Consider the following 23,057-nt stretch of genomic DNA (forward strand, 5'->3'; position numbering starts at 1 on the left):
TTTACATCATTATACATACCTGTACCAAGTTTGAATGAGATCACTTCAGCCGTTCTCAAGTTATAGACATATTACAGACTTTGGCCTTTGACCTTTGCCCCCAAAATCTAATCAGTTAATATTTACGTCATTATATATACCTGTACCAAGTTTGAATTAGATCACTTCAGCTGTTCTCAAGTTATAGACATATTACAGACTTTGGCCTTTGACCTTTGACCGCTTGACCCCAAAATCGAATCAGTTCATCGTTACAACATTCTACATAACTGTACCTAATTTGGTCAGAATCCCATCGCTGGTTCACAAGTTATCGCGGTAACAGTATTTTTACCTAACATGACCTCTGACCTTTGGCCTTTGACCTCATGACCCCAAAATCTAATAAGTTTATCTTTACCTCATCATACATACCTGCACCAAGTTTGACTAAGATCCCTTTAGCCGTTCTCAAGTTATCGCGGTAATGAAAACCAATCATGGAAGGACGGATGGACGGATAGCCGGATGGACAACCTGAAAATATAATGCCTCCGGCGACTTCATCAACGGAGGCATGAAAAGACATAAAATGTCATAACTCCAATGGTTTTAGTAATTTTGGTATACGGAGTTAAAGACTGTCAGTCTGCCATATTTGGTCGGATTACAAAACAAAATCTTCTGCATATGTATAGTCTCATGTATTGTCTTTTTGCCAAGTGTTGCGTGTCCTCCCCAAACCGCGGTTACGGTGCACCTCAGAGTCTCGAGAAGGAACACGGCAGAAAGATTTGTTATTTTGCGTGTTCTAATAAACCATGGTAAAACCACACCATGCATTTGTAGAACAAAACAAGTAATTGTATTAAGAACTCTCACATACACAATAATAACACTATCAAAGAAAGTACAATGAAAATGTCACTTGCATCAAATGAACAAGACATGTGATGGTACCATCATTCCCCCAATGCTCTCAAAGCAGTAAACTCATGATACGACAAACGTGAGTGGAATGTAACATTCCCCAAAGTCCGTGTGTAATGAAATAATGGTTATGATCTGGTGCAGTTCCTCCCTGACGGTTGAGATAAGCAATGCTTTATAAGTGGTTGGGTATGCGTGCGAGGGACAGCCTGTATTTTGTGATGATCCGAGCTGGTAAGTATAATTGTCGCTTCTTTATATGGCTTGCTATTTATAGGGTTTCTATATGGCCATTTGCTAATAATTGCTTAATCTCTTTGTAGATGACGTGGAAGTTTTGATTTCAATAAAGCTCACTATTTGGAAGGAGTTTTGTGGATTAATATCACCACATTTTTTTATGGAAATCTAGCCCTTCACCCGGAGTCAACTTGGACAAGTTACTGCGACTCAAAATTTTCAATGGGGACCCTCAGGTGACAGATGTAACGAGCCAATAGGAACATTGGCTTGGGGCTTTGACCAATAAATTGTACAGCCACGATGCCAGACATGACCGATGAGCAAAAATTGTCTGTGCTCACCTGTCGCGTGTCCAACTCCGTTTTCGACTACATTTCACATTGTGAAATGTAGGCGACCGCTGTGGACACGTTACGAGAAATCTACGTAAAACCTCGTAGTGCTCTGTACGTGAGACACATGCTCGCCACGTGGAGACAGGATCCATCGGAGCCTCTCGAACGTTATCTTCAGGAATTGAGGAAACTCGGGAAGGATTGCATGACAGAGGCTCGAACGGCCGCTGAAACAGCAGATGATTTTATGCGAGACGCCTTCATTATTGGCCTTTCGTCCCCCACAATATGGCTAAGATTACTGGAGAAAACAGCTATGATGCACCAAGATGCTTACAATCAAGCTCGCGTCTTGCAGCTCGCGCAAACTCGCTCTGAGGCATACAGACGGCCTTACATAACAGCAGGAGCTACCGCTGAAGCTTTCACGGAGCTAGCCTCTAATGCCGAGCGACCCCTTGCGGGCACCGCGACAGCTCCGGGAGCTATCGATGCTCTGCCGGCACCCGAAGAAGAAGCCCAGGGTACAACCGCTGCGATTTCTCCTCACTAGAATGCAAAGTGCTACTTTTGCGGAAATCGACGGCATGTCCGGGCTCTTTGTCCCACCAAGGATGCGATGTGTCATACTTGCGGGAAGAAAGGACACTTTGCGAAGGTTTGTCGCTCGATGAAGACGTGACGTACTACCCTCGCTGGAGCTAACACTTCGCAGGAAGCCCACTCCGCGGAGCCGGCTCTGTTACAGAGCCTTTCCAGCACGGTGCTACCTCTACTTGTCGAGGGGAAAGCTGCCGATGCCCTGATCGACACGGGAAGCAGTGCAAGTTATGTCTGTCAAGCGCTGGTCAAACGGCATGGGTGGACGGTCGGCCCAGCTACGAAGCGAATCTACATGGCATCTTCAGGCCTGTGGACACAAACGAATGGGATGTGCATTGCTAATCTGGTTGTCAACGATATTGTGTATCCTGATGTAAAACTCATGATAATGTCAAACTTATGTGCCGATGTGTTACTGGGCCATGACTTCTTGCATAGACATGGATGGTTGGAAATGCAGTTTGGAGCCGGGGAGAATACCCTTTCTGTTTGCGGTCTTGCCGAGCTGGCTATCGAGCCCCCTGCTCTCTTTCCTAGCTTAACTGCCGATTGTAGACCACAGACCATAAAGTCTAGATGGTACACTCGTGCTGACATGCAGTTCATCGCTGATGAGACTAAGCAATTGTTACGAGAGGGCATTATAGAGCCTGGTAGTTCTCCGTGAAGGGCCCAGGTGCTCGTGGTGCATTCGGCTAATCATCGGAAGCACATGGTCATAGATTATTCGCAGACTATTCATAGATTCACACAGCTTGATGTATATCCTTTACCAAAATTGGATGATATGGTACGTGACGTGGCTAAGTACAGCATATTCAGTACCTTTGATCTAAGAAGTGTGTACCATCATATACCTATACGTAAGTCTGACAGGCCCTATACTGGGTTCAAATCTGGCCAAAGGCTCTATCAATTCCGTCGCATACCTTTCGGAGTAACAACTGGTGTTACTTGTTTCCAGCATGCCATTGTGGACATTATTGCTAAAGAGCAATTGAAAGACATTTTTGTGTATGTAGACAATGTGTTTGCGGTCACAATCAAGAAGACCATAATGCCAACTTGCGCAGATTCCTCTGGGTGGCCCAACAGTACCATTTGACTTTCAACGAGGAGAAATGTAAATATTCGGCTCAGACGATTGATCTTCTCGGGTACACAGTGACCGGAGGCGAGATAAAACCGGACGCCGAGAGACTGCACCCTTTGCTCGAGATGGTGGCTCCGTGTGATCATGCGTCTCTGCGTCATGCCCTGGGGCTGTTTGCACATTATTATCAGTGGGTTCCAAGGCTACTCAGAAAAAAATTAGTCCTCTTGTGGATTGTAAGGCATTCCCTCTATCGATGGGTGCCAAGGCCGCATTCCAGCAGTTCAAAGAGAACATAGCAGGTGCCCGCGTGACCTCCTTTGACGAGACAATACCCTTCCTAGTTGAAACAGACGCTTCTGATTGTGCAATCGCTGCGATACTGACACAGGGGGTGGGGAAGAGGGGGAGGGAAGCCTGTGGCATTCTTTTCACGCACCTTAAGCGACAGTGAACATAAACACGCTGCTATCGAAAAGGAAGCGTACGCGGTCGTTGAGTCGATCAGGCGATGGCGTCACTTTCTATTGGGCAAAAAGTTTCAACTCATGACCGATCAGCAGTCTGTGGCATTCATGTACGACCATCGGCATGCACAATGCCTCAAGAATGAAAATATATCGAGATGGGGAATCGAATTGGCCGACTATTGCTTCGATATAGTCTATCGTCCAGCTCGTGATAATCTGGTGGCCGATGCCTTGTCTAGACCTGTCTGCGCGTGCATGACGTCTGATGATTTGCGAATGATTCATGAATCTCTATGCCATCCTGGGGTGATGTGTCTCGCACATTTTGTTCGCTGTCGTAATTTGCCTTTCTCGGTAGATGATGTCAGACGCTTGTGCCATTCATGTTCGGTGTGCACTGAAATTAAACCTCGTTTCTACAAGCCACCGATGGGGACTTTGATTCAAGCCTGCCGTCCTTGGGAGAGATTGGGTATCGATTTTAAGGGACCCTTACCACAGTCAGGGCCGCACCGCTATATGCTCATGGTCGTAAACGAGTATTTGCGATTCCCATTTGTGTTCCCATGCACTGACATGTCATCTACTACAGTCATCTGCTGCTTGCGTCAGCTGTTTCTACTGTTTAGATATCCTACTTTCATGCATTCTGATAGGGGGCGGTGTTCATGTCTCAGGATGTGAAGACCTTCCTCCTGGAGTGGGGCATCACCACCAGCCGAACTACTCCATATCACCCACAAGGGAACGGACAAGTCGAACGATTGAATGGCATAGTCTGGAAGGCCGTGGAAATGACTTTGAAAACTCGAGGCCTGAACTTTAATCAGTGGGGTTCGGTGTTGCCTGAAGCCTTGCACGCCATCCGCATTCTCCTATGTACCGCTACAAATGAAACTTCACACTATCGAATTTACCGCTATCAAAGACGTAACATGGTGTTGACGTATCATGTATGGCTATCATATCATGATGTATCAAAGACGTAATCCCTGGTGTTGGGCTAGCGGCTAGGGTGCCGACTTAGGATCCTAGGATCTTGGGTTCGAATCTCGGTCGATCGCCGAATTAATGCCAGGGGGGTTGACTCAGCCTGTCATCCTTCCGAGGTCGGCTAATTGAGTACCAGTTCACTGGTAATTCCCTGTTTGTCGTTGAAGGCGGCAAAAAGGGTTGGCGTCAGGAAGGGCATCCGGCCGTAAAACATTGCTTCAAAAAGGGGACCAAAAAAACAACAACTACCACGGTCCCCGAAAAGGCCAACCCCCGCTTTGCGGGGAAAAATGGCCTCTAAACGGTGGTTAAAGACGTAGCTCCAGTGGACAATCCCTGCCAGGCTGGCTTTCTGAACCCGGACCCGCTTTCTTGAAGCGGATGGTCCGTCATAGTAAATACGAACCGCTGGTTGATCAGGTACACGTGCTGGAGGCGAACCCGGAATACGCTCAGGGTCGGATGGCGGACGGACGCACGATGACCGTATCGGTTCGGCATTTAGCACCTTGTGGCGTTGATTCATGTCCTGGTACGAGTGAGGGCCACGGGGCGGGGCTGGATGCACTTAACACACCTGCGTTGTTATCTCTGGTTGCGGATTTTTCGGGGCCCGATGATTTTCCAATCCGTATGGAATCGCCGAGGCCTGAGGTGGATTCCTCTCATCCAGCTGAGCTCAACATTGTAGAGTCTGAGATCAGTTCTGTCGGTTATCGTACTCGAGCTAGACGAATGAGTCGGAAGCCGCTTCATTTGGGGTTGTAGATGGGTTCTCTGCTAATGAACGATGTTTATCTGGGTGCCTTGTATGCAGTAGTATGGATTACATACCCGCGTGCTTCGCTGAAATTCTTTATTGGAGGGATAATGTAATGAAATAATGGTTGTGATCTGCTGCAGTTACTCCCTGGCAGTTGAGATAAGCAATGCTTTATAAGTGGTTGGGTATGCGTGCAAGGGACTGCCTGTATTCTGTGACGATCCGAGCTGGTAAGCATAATTGTCGCTTCTTTATACGGCTTGCTATTTATAGGGTTTGTACATGGCCGTTTGCTAATAATTGCTTAATCTCTTTGTAGATGACGTGGAAGTTTTGATTTCAATAAAGCTCACTATTTGGAAGGAGTTTTGTGGATTTATATCACCACACCATGCATGGATCCCCATGATGGTTGAAGGTGGAGTCGTGCAGAACGACCAGAACAGGCAGGTATCGGCACAGCGATGGACGAGGAGTTACGAGGTGAGAGGTCGATATGGGAATTGAGCCGATATGGAAACCAACAGTGATCAACACGATGATGTCGATATGGGAATCCCAACGACAAAACAAGATGCACCAAGCGGACAGCCTCTTCGAGGACAAAATGGCGGATCGGCCTGCAATGGAGGCGCTTAATTTCTCTCCACTCCAACAATAACTCACGCTTGGTCATAAAACCTGAGACGCAGGTTTAATTGCAATTGCAATATAGGACGATGTCGTGGTACAATCCCTTTCCCGGGAAGCCTCAACTCATTCGCGACCAATATAAAAAAAGCCCGTTCACAGCCCCGATGCGACGTTACATCTGTATCTCTCTCATGGCCATCTCGTCTTCTCTCTGTCGACTTTTTTCTCTCCTCTTCCGGCCTCTTTGCCGCGTCTTCCTTTTTCCTTCACAAACATTTATTTTCACCTTTTACCAAAGTCATCTCCATTTCACACAAAAATCTTAACAACAATATTACCTGAAACTAAAAATCCTACACGTACAAAATAACAACAAAGGCGGAAGTGACGGAACCATAACACACATATGAACAAAATTGGTCCATACATCTCCGAGATATGGCTACGAACACACGCACGGATGTACGGACAGACGAGACCTAATCAATAAGCCCCCGTTTTGGAATACGTCCAAAAATAAGGCATAGGGGTAGTAAAATGTTGATTACTAGCCTCACTTGTGATATGGGATGATGAAATTTGGTTAATGTATGCCTGGATACATGTCTAAAGTGGTGATGATGTCTGTGTTGTGCCCACTGCAGATTAGGTTGATGAAATTCAAGATGGCCACCAAAAAACGTAGGAAATTCAACATTCGAGATATCGGTGTGAAGTTGGCTGGAGAAATGACGTCAGAGCGATGCATTTACTAGGGCAGATATGTGAAATAATTGTTGATTTTGACGTACAAGCATGACACCTTGCATAGTCACAGATTATGAACCCATTAAACTTTGCAGAAATGACACGACTCCAAAAAAGACCTGTCAGCCTTGGCGGCCATTTTAAAAAATTGGCTGCCAAAGAGCATTTTCGACATTTATAAGTGTTCATTATTTTGCAATTAAATTAACTTATAGGTGCCCATTTATCATAATAGCATTCCATAATGTTACATTTTGTGTGGATGATGTAAATAGGGAACAGCATTGCTCAAGCAGCGGACCACATAAGGCCACTATGTTTTTTTATGCCTTCGCTGATGAAGTTGCTGGAGCCATTATGTTTTCAGATTGTCCATCAGGCTGTCTGTCGCTCCATGCATCCGTCCATCCATTTGTGATAGGCTTTCGTTACTGGGATAAGAATGGCTGAAGGGATCGAAGTCACACTTGGTGCAATTATGTAGAATGATGTAAAGATTAAATGCTTAGATTTTGGGGTCAAGAGGTCAAAGGTCAGATGGCCCATTAAGTAAAAATTATATTACCGAGCTAACTTGTGAAAGTGAGGGGATTTTCACCAAACTTGGTATTTGTATATATTATGATGCAAAAATGAACTGATTAGATTTATGGGTCAAGATGTCAAAGGTCAGATGGCCCATTAAGTAAAAATTATATTACCGAGCTAACTTGTGAAAGTGAGGGGATTTTCACCAAACTTGGTATTTGTATATATTATGATGCAGAAATGAACTGATTAGATTTATGGGTCAAGAGGTCAAAAGTCAGATGGCCCATTAAGTAAAAATTATATTACCGAGCTAACCTGTGAAAGTGAGGGGATTTTCACCAAGCTTGGTATATGTATATATTATGATGCAGAAATGAACTGATTCGATTTTGGGGTCAAGAGGTCAAAGGTCAGATGGCCCATTAAGTAAAAATTATATTACCGAGCTAACCTGTGAAAGTGAGGGGATTTTCACCAAACTTGGTATATGTATATATTATGATGCAAAAAGGAACTGATTCGATTTTGGGGTCAAGAGGTCAAAGGTCAGAGTCTGTAATAGGATTTCATTATCGCGATAACTTAAGAAGGGCTGAAGGGAACTAAGTCAAACTTAGTACAACTATGTATGATGTAAAGATAAACGGATTAGATTATAGTGTCACAGGTCAAAGGTCAGAGTTACCATTAGGTAACAATTCTGTTACTGCGCTAACTTGTGAACCAGTGATGGGAGCTTGATCAAACTTGGTATAAGATGATGATGTATATTTGATGCAAAGATGAACTGATTAGATTTCGGCGAAAACGGTCAGTGGTTATGTCAGGTAAAAATGTGATACTTGAGAACAGCTGAATGGATTTAAATCAAACCTGGTACAGGTATCTATAATGATGTAATAATGTGGACATAGGAATATCAGTCGACGTCACATCGTCGAAGAGTGCCGTTCTCGTTTACATCTGTTTTAGATCAGAAAACCTTTGAAATCTAATGATATGCCATTCTTGATCAAGTGCATCTCGTTATTTTTTGCAAAATCAAGATCAAGTGCAAAAATTACAACCAGATTTTGTAATTTTTGAAACAACTATTTTGACGATACTTTTAAAGATTAAAAAACATGACTTTTGATTTGCCATTCATACAATGTCACAGTGAGTCACTATTTCCAGTTTTCATGTAGTCCACATGTCACAATGTGACACATCGCACATACACAAGACAGTACATTTTAGGTCTGCTTTCCTGCAATTACATCACCATCTGCATCCTTTATTGCAGCCGCAGCGAAGGAGTTCTCTCGACGAAATACTGACCTCGGACAGAGTGGTCCACATAGGTTTCCAGTTTTGAGGGTTTACCCACCCCCAGTTCTTGTGGAATGGCATATCAACAGCGACCTGGAATACCTTGACCCAGCAGTGGCCACGCTGGTATGCAGCCCTCTTGATATGTTGCACCAAGGCTGCTTTTGTTGAGGGAATTGCATCCATTGCTCGTCCTTTCTTTGTGAACATTTTTTCCTGAGCTTCTTCTATGTTCAGCATATTGCTGGCAAGGTCATAGAGCAGTATGGTGAACCGTTCCAACACTGCCACTCCCTCGTCGGTGATTTGTGCTGGTCCTATGGACAGAGCAAGAACAACTGGTGTAACTTCATCATTGCCATCCAAGTGTCCCAGACTGTCTTCTTCCCTCTGGTACCGAATGATGACACTGTTTCATGCCCTGTTTAGGTGTGGAATACTGGCAGAGCATTGGCCTTCTCAAGACTGAGGGATGCAGCAATCTTGTGGGCAGGTATGTTTCTGAAATATTGAGCTGTGCCAAATGCCACCCACAGCTCATGGATGTCTGCTGCTGCCACACATCGCTACCACGGCTGCTGCTGCCACAGCCGATATGACGAGGCCTGTGTCCATTGTACGCAAAGGTATCTTATGGAAACCCTCATTAATGGCATCTGCCAGGTGCAAGATCATATGCATATCGACCCCCTCATGGTCACATGTTGCCAGATTTCTGGTGTTTCCTGGAGGACTGCACATAACATCCGAGGCGTGTGTGGGGACAACCTGCTTGTTTGTAACCGAACATGCAAACAGCTCTGTCTTGTTTGCATTCATCCGCAGAAATTGTTGCCAGTTTCCAGGAATATTGGTTGATGCATCAACTCTCCTGATGCCATTCCCTCACTTGCTGGGAATGGTTTGAGGATGTTGACTATTACAGCCCCATCCAGATTACAACCTCAGTGTCTGGGTGGGAGGCAGCACCGATAAGCTCTGTGCAGCTCTCCAGACATCTCATAAGGTCAGATTTGGTTCCCAGTCTTAGCTTTAAAAGTTGGGATATTTATGGGGGACATGCTTGGTTTTCATGACAAAAAATTTGTACAGGTTGCCCTCTCGTGACTGGCAGGCAATATAGAGTCTTGAGAATAGTGAACAGTCACTCTTCAGGGAAAACATTTGCAAGCTTTCCCTAGACTTCTCTCTCACAGTAGGTCGACTGAACGGTGACAGTTTGTTCTTGTTCACCGGCTCTGAAATAGGTGTTAGGCCCCATCTGTTAGGTGTTAGGCTCTGAAATCGGCCCCATCTCCTCAGCCTGACGAACAGACAAAACCACATCAGGGTCGATGATGTCTCTTGAGTCCAATCTCAATAGGTCGTTGCTCTCCTCGAGGAATGGATTAATTCAGCTGAAGAAAGATTCCTTAATAACATACAAAATTTTCAAAACCATCAACTCTGTCAAAATATTTCACATGGTATTGAAAGCTTGAGGTTGTGGGTCGTTCAGGATGCCAAGAAAATAAGGAGTAGACATCATAAGATTCCAGTACCTTACCCCGTATTAGGAAAACATGAAGGAAACTTCACAGAGGTACTTCATAATACATTGTTTAGAGGTTCACATGTTGCTTCCATGCTTATGTTGATTAACGGTTAGCTTTCGAGGCCTTCTGGAACGAAGCGAGAAGGGACGTTGATGACTCTTTATACGGTTGTGAAAAAAGATCCCAAAACCATTTGAGACACGACTCACTTTTCCTCTATGAGATTTGAGTATCATAATTCCATCGTCGTCTTCCTCTTCCTAAGTCACATCCTCACAATTGTTGCACGACGTTTCACGGCACCCAACGCACGGCATGACACACTTCGGCTCCTTAATTGTGATGAAAAGGTTTGTGCTGCATGGATTCTTTCCAGAATGAAAATCCCAGGCGATCCAACAAAATCAGAGGCAATATTGATTGAGGTCGCACTACATATAGAAGTTCATGACCAATGTTATTTCTTTTGACATCACAGGGTATGAGCTTTTCTGTGTAGAGCCTGAGGATTGGTGTCAGAATTGTTTGCCCCTTTTGAATTCTCTAATTCATCCATGTGAGATATTCATCCTTTGTACAGTCTGTTGTCCAGATCTCCCCTCTTAGGATTATTGCAGCAGCCGTGATGATTCTCTCTGTCTCCTGATCAGTGTCACCAGAATCTCCGCTCCACCATCTCTCCTTTATGATGTAAACAGCCATATTTCAAAACCATACTCCTTTCGACTCCATGAATTATCCTTTCGACTTCAGACTTCCAATCCTCACCTCTCATGAGGCAATGGGACTTTATCCTGTTATGGAATGGAATAGTGAGGACTTCCCAAACTGGGTTTTGATTTGGGTGTTTGGGGTCTGACATCGCTACCACACTGAAAGCAGTTTTCTTTCCAAATGAATGACGCCAAGCTCAAACATAATGTTTTAGGGTATGGCGGCGACTCATTTATCTTTCACAGTAGCCTGAGAATAAGAAGGATGAGTACAGTTCTTCCTACATAAACTACGCACTCTGTATCTTCCCAGATACATAAACCTGCTGAGATAAATACCAGTGTAGTTCATGGTAACCTTGGGACTGGCTCTGTTTGATGAGTCAATGAACCTTTCTTCTCAACATTCACGGGGTCATGTGTGATTGGCTTTGGACAAATTACCCAGTTTGCCTCACACAACACTCGAGGCGTGTCTTTCGCAACATCGCCGGTTCAGGAACTGTCAGTATCACTCATTTCTATGATGAAATAGCGATGAAAAAAGGAGAGATAGTTAAAACATGCCAGGCAAAACCACTTCAGCAACACATTCACTTCTGGGTTTCCGGTTTCACGTTCACTTCCGGATATTATGGTTTCACTTTCGTTTCCCCCAACCATTGTCGAAAAAAATAAAAGCATGACAGGAGATGAAAATGTGCAAATTGTGAAAGTGTGTGATATTTTGCGACACTTTTAAGTATTCACCCTGGAGGCCATCTTCTGGGGATTTCTCAGACCAAATATCTCAAACCGAGATTTTTCCATCTGTCGGCCATCTTTAATTTCACATTCATTCGTCCAAGGAGGTAGAAAGAAGACAACACCAAATGACAATGAAAATCAAAACGTCACCCCACAATAAATAAAAAAATACCCAAAGCAGATTCTTTGGAACTTTTAGTACGTTGTTGTGGACATATTCCAGAGTTGAATGCAACGAAGTTTGCTTTGTGTGGAATTTTTTCGAGCTTTCACCCTGTGAAAGTCATTTTCTATTAAAACGCTATTTCTATCCGTCTTTCTATTTCTATCCGTCTTTTAAAACGCTTGCTAGGGAGATAGTGAAACAAATTAGAAAGAGTGTGATCAAGTGTTATTACTCAAATCTATTCTAACAGGTATATTGCATCAAGGTGTCTGTAAAAAGAGTAGGTGAGCTGGGTAATTAGCAAACCTTTCCTGTAAAAAATGGCTGGCAGGATGGCTTAGCCTTTAAATGTATGCACACTCACCTCCAACCTGTCTAGCCTGGTTTCCAATTCCGACCCAGGCACCCAGCTATAAACCAAGTCATCCCGCCCCCCGGTGTTTCACAGGCAGGTGATTAATCCATGTGTGTGACATCCTTCGGATTGACGGTTGACCGGGCGTCCCATCTCCTGACATTAGTTGGTGGACATTAAAGATCCCACGGTGTCTTTCGCGAAGAATAGGGAAGACATCTCCGGCACCCTCACCAAATTACAAATTCCTGCCCTAACCAGCAGAGGGCGCTGCATCACCGGCACAGCTGCACCCTCAGTGAATGATGCCACTCGCATCTTTGTGCTACATACAAATGAAGAAGAAGACTGTAAAAATACTACATCATTCACAGTAAAAATTAGATTTCTGCGATCAAAAAGCGATCGCCAAGGGTAAGCCTTCCCAGTCGATTGCCCATGACTTACCCTTGTCCCGAGATCCAATGATGGCCATATTTTTTTCAGACCACCATATGATCTAGATTCTAGACCTTCAACATTTAGGGATAGAGTGTCAATTAAGAATACTAGCAACGGTACCCGCCCTATGGGCGGGGCTTCAATTGGGAACCCCAAATGAAAAGGCAAAATATCAGAAATCGAAGGCTTTTTTTATTTTAAACGATTCATATGAACATCCGTTGAATCATATCACACGCAAGTCATCAAAATCTAAACAGGACATGGCGCCCATTTTGAAAAAAGATTGAATTCTGCAAAACGGAAGCGGCCACTACACGTCTTTCTCAGTCGTACGTTTATGTGTGAAGAGTGCGCGCCGAATCTGTAACACGGAAGTGGCCACTACACCTGTTTCTCAGTCGCTTTGCACACGCTGCCATGTTACTTTGGAGCCGCACGTTTATATAGGAAGAGTTTGTCAGGAGTCGATCTACTCTCTCCTGGTACGTAGAATAAACAGTATCTGTAGAATTTCAACAAAAGCCACATCACTGTTCATATCGGTAAATATTATTCCATCGTGTTTGGAAAAACTACTGGAAAATTGGAAAACTTGGAAAAACAATATAGCCTATTTTACTCCCAGGGGTCCCAGGAATACCACCCAAAATATCGTTGCGATCGGTTCAGCCGTTTTTGCGGTACCTTCGAACGGACGGACGGACATTTGGTGAATTAATAGTAAGATGTGTCCCTCTCTACAATCTATCCATAAAACTCAACATCATTAAAATTGGAGGAAAATTATTCAAGTTATGATAAACAAGGTGTTTTTTGTTAATTAGGTCATAATCCGAAAAAGGTAGGAGAAAGACCATAATCAAATATCAGGTGCACAATTTCAGTGCAGGTACACTTTGTGTGATCAAGTGTTGTTACTCAATTCTAACAGGTATATTGCATAAATATCAGAACTCATGATGCAAAAACATCTTGGAAGACAAAGTGGTCTTTGAGATTCCATATTGGCAAAATTAAGCGATGACAAAAAACACATTCTTTTTTCATACCATAATTTCACCTTCACCTTCAAACCGAGGAGGAGAGGGGGTGAGGGAGGGGTGGAGGAGGGGTTGTGATGTGAATTAAGGGTAAATCTATGCCTTCCTCTGGGCTATATAGAAGAGGGCAATTTCATTCTGATCGGACAAATCACAGTTGAGTTGTTATGAAAAAAGTTAGCATGTCAATAATTAGGTCATGACATTAAAAACTAGAACGCCACTCAGTAGAGCGCATACTCCCGCTGTGGGTCAAGTTGGAATAGTACGATTTCACAAAAGTTTGAGGGAGTAGTTCAGTGACAAGCCAAGACAAGACAACACAAGACAGACACTGCACAGATATATATTTAGAATATATAGAAGATAATGTAAAAAAAAACAAGGCAATTTCACTTACATTTTCGGATTCAGGGTTCAATTCTATATAAGTGAGTGTATTTTGAAGCATGTGTGACTTCAAATAAAATTGTAAGCCAGGCAAAACATTCGTTGCATTCCTTAGGGTTACAACATGTAAAACTGGACCAAACGTCCAAACAAAACTCGCTCATTTTAAGTCGTACAAGCTAATGCGACCACTCATTCTCCTGGGAAGAATCCCGTGCAGATGCTGGTCACACTTATAAGTCACCTAAGTCTTTATAAGTTCATCAAATACTGACACCGCGATTGACATTCACTGAGGTAAATGTTGATATCTCTTCTCAGGGGAAAAAAAAAAAACTGTTTTAAAGTATTGTTACAGACGCGGTTTTGGATGTTAGTTTACCGAGCGGTTTGGTATGACCGCGTCTGCACAGTTTACCCGATTCCACTCGAACGTTGGCCAAATCGCGCTATGCTAAATCAATTAAGGAAAGGACACAACGGCTGGGCTAAATGACACGACACCAGGGGTACAGTTCTCAAGACCTCCGGAGGAGGTTATAATATTTGTATGCAGAACGTTTAGATTACACTGACAAGAGGTACAGCATAGAAAGGTGGGCACTTAAACACGGTCTTATATTAGACCCGACAGACCACAGATAAACGGGACAAGACTGACTCACACAGGGATTGATGGCAAGGAAGGGCAGGTAGTCGATGGATAGCACAAGGTGCACCTTGGCTCAGGGACAGGATAAAGTGCGGTCCAAAAGATGCAGGGAGGTCTCTCAGCGCTCGGAGGTGGCGACTTCTCTCTCCAAGCTGGGGGCGCATCTGACGTCACCTCCGGTAAGTGGCTGCGTATATCCAGCGGGGAGTGACACGCCCTCGGCTCGTTAGCTCCGCCCCAGATGGAATTGGCCCGCCGCTTCTTATTGGGTGCGGGGGGGGGGTTACCGGGCTCCGCCCTTGACGAGGAGCTGACAGTCAGCCCCTTCGTGGTAACCCCGTCGGAGCACATGGGCAATGGCGGCTAACCAAGCCGGAGTGAGGACGCCCACTCCCCGCACCGCCGCCGCGCCGCCCCCGCTGTGGTTGTAGTTGTTGTTGTTGTTGTAGTTCCATGAGATGATGGGAGGATGCGGAGATGAGATTGTGGGGAGGTATTGGGAGGTCCTAAACTTACTACTGGTGCCATACAATCACATTCTGGTGCAACGAAGAGTCAGAATTAATGGAAACGAGTCCTTAACTGACATAGACTAAGAATAACTAGCAAGATGTCCGAAAGTTGTCTACGTGAGATGCGGTGGACCTGGGCACGACATTTAATGGGGGAAAAAGGGGAAGGTCGGTTCTACAGAGTGTTGTTTACAGACAATGGGACTAGGGAATGGGGGATTGGGGATGGTTGGGGAGTATTGGGGAAATAGGGGAATATTTACAAGCGGATATGGATGGAGGCCAAATCCCATATCCGCAACAGTATTATACGTATCAAACGATACATTTTATGAAACGGGGAAACCGAATACACACTTTGTTGGTTTTCAAATGACAGAATATGTCTTTATTAGAAGAAGAAAAAGAACCTTGAAGACGACGCTGCTAACAAAATACACCGCTCTAACGCATAACCACGAGTTTAAACTACATTTACAACAAATATGAAAACTATTTTCATATCACAATGTTAAATATAGAATATATAGAAGATAATGTTTAAAAAAAATGAGCCCTATTGAAGGAGCTGTGCTCCCACGTAATCGGAAGAATGGACGCGACAAAAAGCTGGAATTCGTCCGAGTTTCTTTATTGTCACAAAACAACTCGGGTACTCTGAAAAGCCCGTTTATCGGGCAGCAATATATATACACACATTATCCCGGAGCGTTTGCCTGGGAAAGGCGAGAGGGGGCGTGGCCGGGCGTCCTGGCCGCGGCCTGGCAAGTCGAGGGCGGGCGTCCCGGCCGAGGCCTGGCATGTTGAGCGCGGGCCTGCCCGGGCGTCCTGGACGAGCCCGGCATGGTGATCGCTCCGCGTCCTTGGTAGGTGCAAGGCGATTGTGTAAACCCAGCGGTAGCCGCTACACACGTCCCCCCAGAATCGACTTGCACCGGCAGGGTCAATTTGCGGGGGGTCCTGATGACCCGGCCGAAGCGACCCCTGGCGGGTCGTGGGGGGGGGGGTCTGGTGTGGTGGTGGGTGGTCGAGTGGGGGGCACCGTGGACGGGGGGCAGCCTCGCCACGGCGGAAGGGCCAACCGTGGCGGTTGGTCGATGTCCACGTGCGCCGGCTTGAGGCGGTCCACCGCAATCCGGTCCGACCTGCCGCCGATGTCGATGACGAACGACTTGTCGTCCCGTCGCAGGACCCGGAAGGGCCCGTCGTACAGGCGGCCGGAGTGGCCCCCGATGTGCGTCATGACGCACAAAAACGTACTCTGCTGTGCGAAGCGCTGGGGGGACGTAGGACTAGGGGTCACCGTGGTGGGATGTTGGCACGGGGGCAAACCGTCGGGCGGCTTCCTGGAGGTCCGAGCGCTGGTGAGCTGCGGACCAGGGACTGATAGCGTCGGGCACGAATTCGCCCGGGACGCGTAGCGCCTGGCCATAGACAAGCTCGGCGGTGGATGCCCGGAGGTCCTCCTTGGGGGCCGTGCGGAGGCCCAAAAGGACCCACGGCAGCCGGTCGGCCCAACCGCCATCTTGAAGGCCGGCCATGAGCGCGGCCTTCATGGACCGGTGGAATCGCTCGCACAACCCGTTGGCTTGGGGGTGGTAGGCCGTAGTACGGTGGAGCTTGACCCCCAGGTTGCGGGCGACCGTGCCCCACAGCTCGGAGGTGAACTGCGGTCCGCGGTCCGACGAGATGTCCACCGGTGCGCCGAAGCGGGCGACCCAGGTGGCGATGAAAGCCTGCGCCACGTCAGCGGTGGTGGTGGAGACGAGGGGAACGGCCTCCGGCCACCTGGTGGTCCTGTCCACCATGGTGAGCAGGTGTGTGAACCCCCGTGATGGGGGGAGGGGGCCCACCAGATCCACGTTGACGTGGTCGAAACGTCGTTCAGGCACGGTGAAAGGTGCCAGCGGGGCCTGGGTGTGTCGGTGGACCTTGGCCTGTTGGCAGGCTGTGCAGGTGCTGGTCCAATCGCGGACGTCCCATCGAAGGCCGTGCCAGACGAATCGCGCCGACACCAGCTTCTGGGAAGCTTTCCGGCCTGGGTGGGAAATGCCGTGGAGGGAGGCGAAGATGCGGCGTTGCCAGGTAACGGGCACGATGGGGCGAGGCTGGCCTTGGGAGACGTCGCAGAGCAGGACAGTGTCCGCGAAGGGGATGTCGGTCAGGCGGAGGCCCGTGTCCACCGCCCGGAGGGCTTGCACCGTGGTGTCGGTGGTTTGGTCCGCCGCCATAAGCGCGAAGTCCACGCCGAGGTGGACCGCGTTCGCGCTGGCCCGAGAAAGACAGTCGGCCACGGCGTTGTTTTTGCCGGCAACGTGCCGGATGTCCATGGTAAACTCCGACAAGGCGGAGAGGTGGCGCTGTTGGCGGGCCGACCACGGCTCCGTGACCTTGGCCATTGCGTAAACCAATGGCTTGTGGTCGAAGAACGCCGTGAAGGGTCGGCCCTCCAGGAGGTGGCGGAAATGGCGAACGGCCAGGTGTAGACCGAGGAGCTCACGGTCAAACATGCTATATTTGAGCTCGTTCGGCCGGAGCTGCCGGCTGAAAAAAGCGAGTGGCTGCCAAACCCCGTTCACCCATTGCTCATGTACGGTGCCCACCGCGTAGTCGGAGGCATCTGTGGTGAAGGCGATGGGAGCATTGAGCACCGTGTGAGCGAGCAGTGTTGCGTCGGCGAGGGCCCGCTTTGAGCTTTGGAAGGCCGCGTCCATTGCTGCGGACCAGACGATGTCGTGCTTGGCCGGCTTGCCCCGGAGGGCTTCGTAGAGGGGCCGCATGAGTTGAGCAGCGCGGGGCACGAAGCGGTGATAGAAATTCACCATTCCCAGGAATTCCTGCAGGGCCTTTATGGAGCGGGGACGCGGAAACGTGGTGCTGGCCTCGACCTTGGTTGGCAGCGGCACGGCCCCGTTCTTGGTGATGTGGTGGGCCAAAAAATCAACGGCCGTCTTGCTGAAGTGGCATTTGGCCGGGTTGACGATGAGGCCATGCTCGCTGAGACGCCCGAACAGTGTTCGGAGGTGGAGGAGGTGCTCGGCCCGGGATGTGCTGGCGACGAGGATATCGTCCAGGTAAACGAAGAGGAACGGCAGGTCACGCAGCACGCCGTCTATCAAGCGCTGGAACGCCTGAGCTGCGTTATTGAGGCCAAATGGCATCCGTAGGAATTCGAATAAGCCGAACGGGGTGATGACAGCCATTTTAGGGATGTCGGCCGCCCTGACAGGTACCTGGTGATATCCCCGTATGAGATCGATTTTTGAAAAAATGACCCGTCCTGCCAGACGGGCGGAGAAGTCTTGGATGTGTGGGATCGGATACCTGTCGGGGGTGGTAGCGTCGTTAAGGCGGCGGTAGTCGCCACTTGGGCACCAGCCACCCCCTGGTTTTGGGACGATGTGTAGTGGTGAAGCCCACGCGCTATCGGAGCGCCGCACGATGCCGAGGTGTTCCAAAGCGTTGAACTCGGCTTTGGCCACGGCGAGCTTGGCTGGGTCAAGGCGGCGGGCTCTGGCGTAGACCGGCGGGCCCGTGGTTGGTATGTGGTGCTCGATCCCATGTCGTACTGCGACGGCCGAAAACGTCGGCCGCGTGAGGGCCGGGAACTCTGTGAGCAGGCGAGCAAACTCGTTCGCCGCCGGGAGGGCGCATGCCAGCTCGGTCGGAGCGGAGCTGCTCAATGTGCATACCAGGGAGCTGAAGGTCTCGGCGTTGATGAGGCGACACCGTTGGACGTCCACCAGCAGTCCGTGTGCGCAGAGGAAGTCGGCACCTAGCAGAGCCATGGGCATGCTGGCGGTTACAAAAGTCCAAGTAAAGCGTTGGCCGCCGAAGCAGAGGGTGACGTTGCGCGGGCCGAAGGTGCGGATGGCCGATCCGTTGGCTGCAACCAAGGAGGGGCCGCAAACCGCGGACTGCCTGTCCTGATCGGAGGCGGGTATGACGCTCAGTTGGGCGCCGGTGTCGCACAGGAAGCGCCGTCCGGACGCTTTGTCCGTGATGAAAAGTTAGTTGCCCATGTGGCCGGCGCCCATGGCTGGTAATGAACGCCGGCCCAGCCGTTTCCCGGCCTGCCGAAGGTGCACGGGGGTCGGCATGTCCGGGCCTTCTGTCCGAACCTGGCATGATAGTAACACCACGCTTGGTCAGGTGGAGGCCCCGGTCGTCGTGCTGGAGGTGGTCGGCTCGGCGTTGCGGCCGCCAATTGCATCGGCAGTTTGGTCGTCGACCGTGCCGGGTGCTCAGGCGCCATGGGCGTTGCGTTGGACGGCGGTGGGCCCCAGGTCGCTGCTGCAATGCGTTGGCCTGCCGCGGAGATCTTGTCGGCTTCCCTGGCGAGGGCGCGGGGATCCGTGATCGTCGTGCTCGCCAGGGCGAGGCGTACCGGGCTAGGCAGCTGACGGAGGAACAGCTCCCGGAACAGGAATGCCGGAGAGTGCTCGCCGAGCAGCGAAAGCATGTAGTCCATGAGCTCGGGCAGGTCGAGCAGGCGCCGTGCGCGTTCCGCCGATGGGAGGGCGAAAGCGTCGAGGAGGAGCTTTTTAATCGCGCCGTATTTGTCAGCTGCTGGCGGGCTCTCGAGGAGGCTCAGGGCGCGGGCCGCGGTGGCTGAACTGAGCGCTGCTACCACATGGTGGAAGCGGGTGTCGTCGGCCGTGATGCCTCGCAGGGCGAACAGGGAGTCCGCCTGGGCGAACCAAACCGCCGCGTGAGCCTCCCAGAAGGTAAGCAGTTTAAGGGCACCTGCCGTGTCCATGTCGGTAGGTCACCAATGAAGGAGCTGTGCTCCCACGTAATCGGAAGAATGGACGCGACAAAAAGCTGGAATTCGTCCGAGTTTCTTTATTGTCACAAAACAACTCGGGTACTCTGAAAAGCCCGTTTATCGGGCAGCAATATATATACACACATTATCCCGGAGCGTTGCCCGGGAAAGGCGAGAGGGGGCGTGGCCGGGCGTCCTGGCCGCGGCCTGGCAAGTCGAGGGCGGGCATGCCCGGGCATGCCCGGGCGTCACGGACGCGGCCTGGCAAGTCGAGAGCGGGCGTGGCCGGGCGTGCCGGGCATGCCCGGGCGTCCCGGCCGAGGCCTGGAAAGTTGAGCGCGGGCCTGCCCGGGCGTCCTGGACAAGCCCGGCATGGTGATCGCTCCGCGTCCTTGGTAGGTGCAAGGCGATTGTGTAAACCCAGCGGTAGCCGCGACACTATCTTCCAATGGTAAACAATCCTTCAAAAAATTCCTGGATCCGGAATAATATCCTGAGCTTCACCAAAAACTTACCAATTCTTCCTTATCCCAAGGGCAACCATCCCACCAACTTTCATCCAAATCCGTTCAGAACTTTTCCAGATATCTTGTTCACAAACACACGAACACACACACGCACACACACACACACACACACACACACACACACACACACACACACACACACACACACACGTACACGATCGAATGCATTACTCCCTGGCGGGAGTAATTAGGTAAAGGTCAAAACAAATGATTTCAACCCCATGTACTTCTATTCACATTATTAGTCCCCATTGGACTTTTTCCCAAATGGGAGCGTCCTTCCTTGTGTGCGTGCATCCGCAACCATATCTCGGAGTTGTATGGACCCATTTTGTTCATACTTGGCATAAAGACAATACATGACAGTGTACATAAGCACATCATATTGTTTTGCGAGGCGATCAAAGAAGGCTGACGGGCGGCCATTTTAGCTGTAAAAAACCCGTGTTGAACACGTCCTCAACGATTTATTGGACATGCATTTCCCGATCTTGTTAAAACTTGGCATACAGATAAAGAATGATGGTTTACATATGCATGTCATTTTTGTTCAAGATCAGATCCAATATGGCCGACTGGCGGCCATTTTGTTACTTAAACGTGTCCCCAACCATTTCTCAACATGCATGGACTGATTTTGTTCAAACTTGGCGCAAAGATAATACATGAGAGTATACATATGCAGAAGACTTTGCTTTGTAATCTGACCAAAGATGGCCGACTGGTGACCTTTAACTCCACACAACAAAATTACTAAAACCACGGATGCTATGACATTTTATGTCTTTTTCTTCTTGTTGATGCAAAATTTAATTCCGGAAGTCCCAGCCAGCTCTGAGATACAGCTCAAAATTGATAGGCCTACAAGTTGGAAATCGATAGTTTGAAAATTGATACCGTTCATAAATGGATACAATTCGGAAATTGATACCGTTCATAAATGGATACAAATCGGAAATTGATACCGTTCATAAATGGATACAATTCGATAATTGATACCGTTCATAAATGGATACAATTCGGAAATTGATCCAGTTCATAAATGGATACAATTCGGAAATTGATACTGTTCATAAATGGATACAATTCGGAAATTGATACCGTTCATAAATGGATACAATTCGGAAATTGATACCGTTCATAAATGGATACAAATCGGAAATTGATACCGTTCATAAATGGATACAATTCGATAATTGATACCGTTCATAAATGGATACAATTCGGAAATTGATGCAGTTCATAAATGGATACAATTCGGAAATTGATACCGTTCATAAATGGATACAATTCGGAAATTGATACCGTTCATAAATGGATACAATTCGGAAATTGATACCGTTCATAAATGGATACAATTCGGAAATTGATACCGTTCATAAATGGATACAATTCGGAAATTGATCCAGTTCATAAATGGATACAATTTGGAAATTGATGCAGTTCATAAATGGATACAATTCGGAAATTGATCCAGTTCATAAATGGATACAATTCGATCATTTATATCGTTCATAAATGGATACAATTCGGAAATTTATGCCGTTCATAAATGGATACAATTCGGAAATTGATCCAGTTCATAAATGGATACAATTCGGAAATTGATGCAGTTCATAAATGGATACAATTCGATCATTTATATCGTTCATAAATGGATACAATTCGGAAATTGATGCAGTTCATAAATGGATACAATTCGGAAATTGATGCAGTTCATAAATGGATACATTTCGGAAATTGATCCAGTTCATAAATGGATACAATTCGTAAGTTGATACCGTTCATAAATGGATACAATTCGGAAATTGATGAAGTTCATAAATGGATACAATTCGGAAATTGATGCAGTTCATAAATGGATACAATTCGGAAATTGATACCATTCATAAATGGATACAATTCGATAATTGATACCGTTCATAAATGGATACAATTCGGAAATTGATCCAGTTCGTAAATGGATACAATTCGGAAATGGATGCAGTTCATAAATGGATACAATTCGGAAATTGATCCAGTTCGTAAATGGATACAATTCGGAAATGGATGCAGTTCATAAATGGATACAATTCGGAAATTGATGCAGTTCATAAATGGATACAATTCGGAAATTGATGCAGTTCATAAATGGATACATTTCGGAAATTGATGCAGTTCATAAATGGATACAATACGTAAATTGATACCGTTCATAAATGGATACAATTCGGAAATTGATGCAGTTCATATATGGATACAATTCGGAAATTGATGCAGTTCATAAATGGATACAATTCGGAAATTGATGCAGTTCATAAATGGATACAATTCGGAAATTGATGCAGTTCATAAATGGATACAATTCGGAAATTGATGCAGTTCATAAATGGATACAATTCGGAAATTGATACCGTTCATAAATGGATACAATTCGGAAATTGATGCAGTTCATAAATGGATACAATTCGGAAATTGATACCGTTCATAAATGGATACAATTCGGAAATTGATGCAGTTCATAAATGGATACAATTCGATAATTTATATCGTTCATAAATGGATACAATTCGGAAATTGACGCAGTTCATAAATGGA

At 47.3% G+C, this 23,057-nt stretch overlaps 1 long non-coding RNA gene across 1 annotated transcript in view; it reads left to right on the forward strand.

Annotated features, from left to right (window-relative positions):
- The window catches only part of LOC137419449 (uncharacterized), an 81,776-nt gene that overhangs the window by 20,577 nt on the left and 38,142 nt on the right, over nucleotides 1-23,057 (forward strand). The window contains exon 2 of the long non-coding RNA XR_010982883.2: nucleotides 5,729-5,892. This is a non-coding gene — a long non-coding RNA (uncharacterized LOC137419449). The remainder of the gene's footprint in view (nucleotides 1-5,728; nucleotides 5,893-23,057) is intronic.

The sequence above is a fragment of the Myxine glutinosa genome, chromosome 1 (assembly GCF_964187855.1).
Source record: "Myxine glutinosa chromosome 1, kmMyxGlut1.1, whole genome shotgun sequence".
Classification (NCBI taxonomy): Eukaryota; Metazoa; Chordata; class Myxini; order Myxiniformes; family Myxinidae; genus Myxine; species Myxine glutinosa.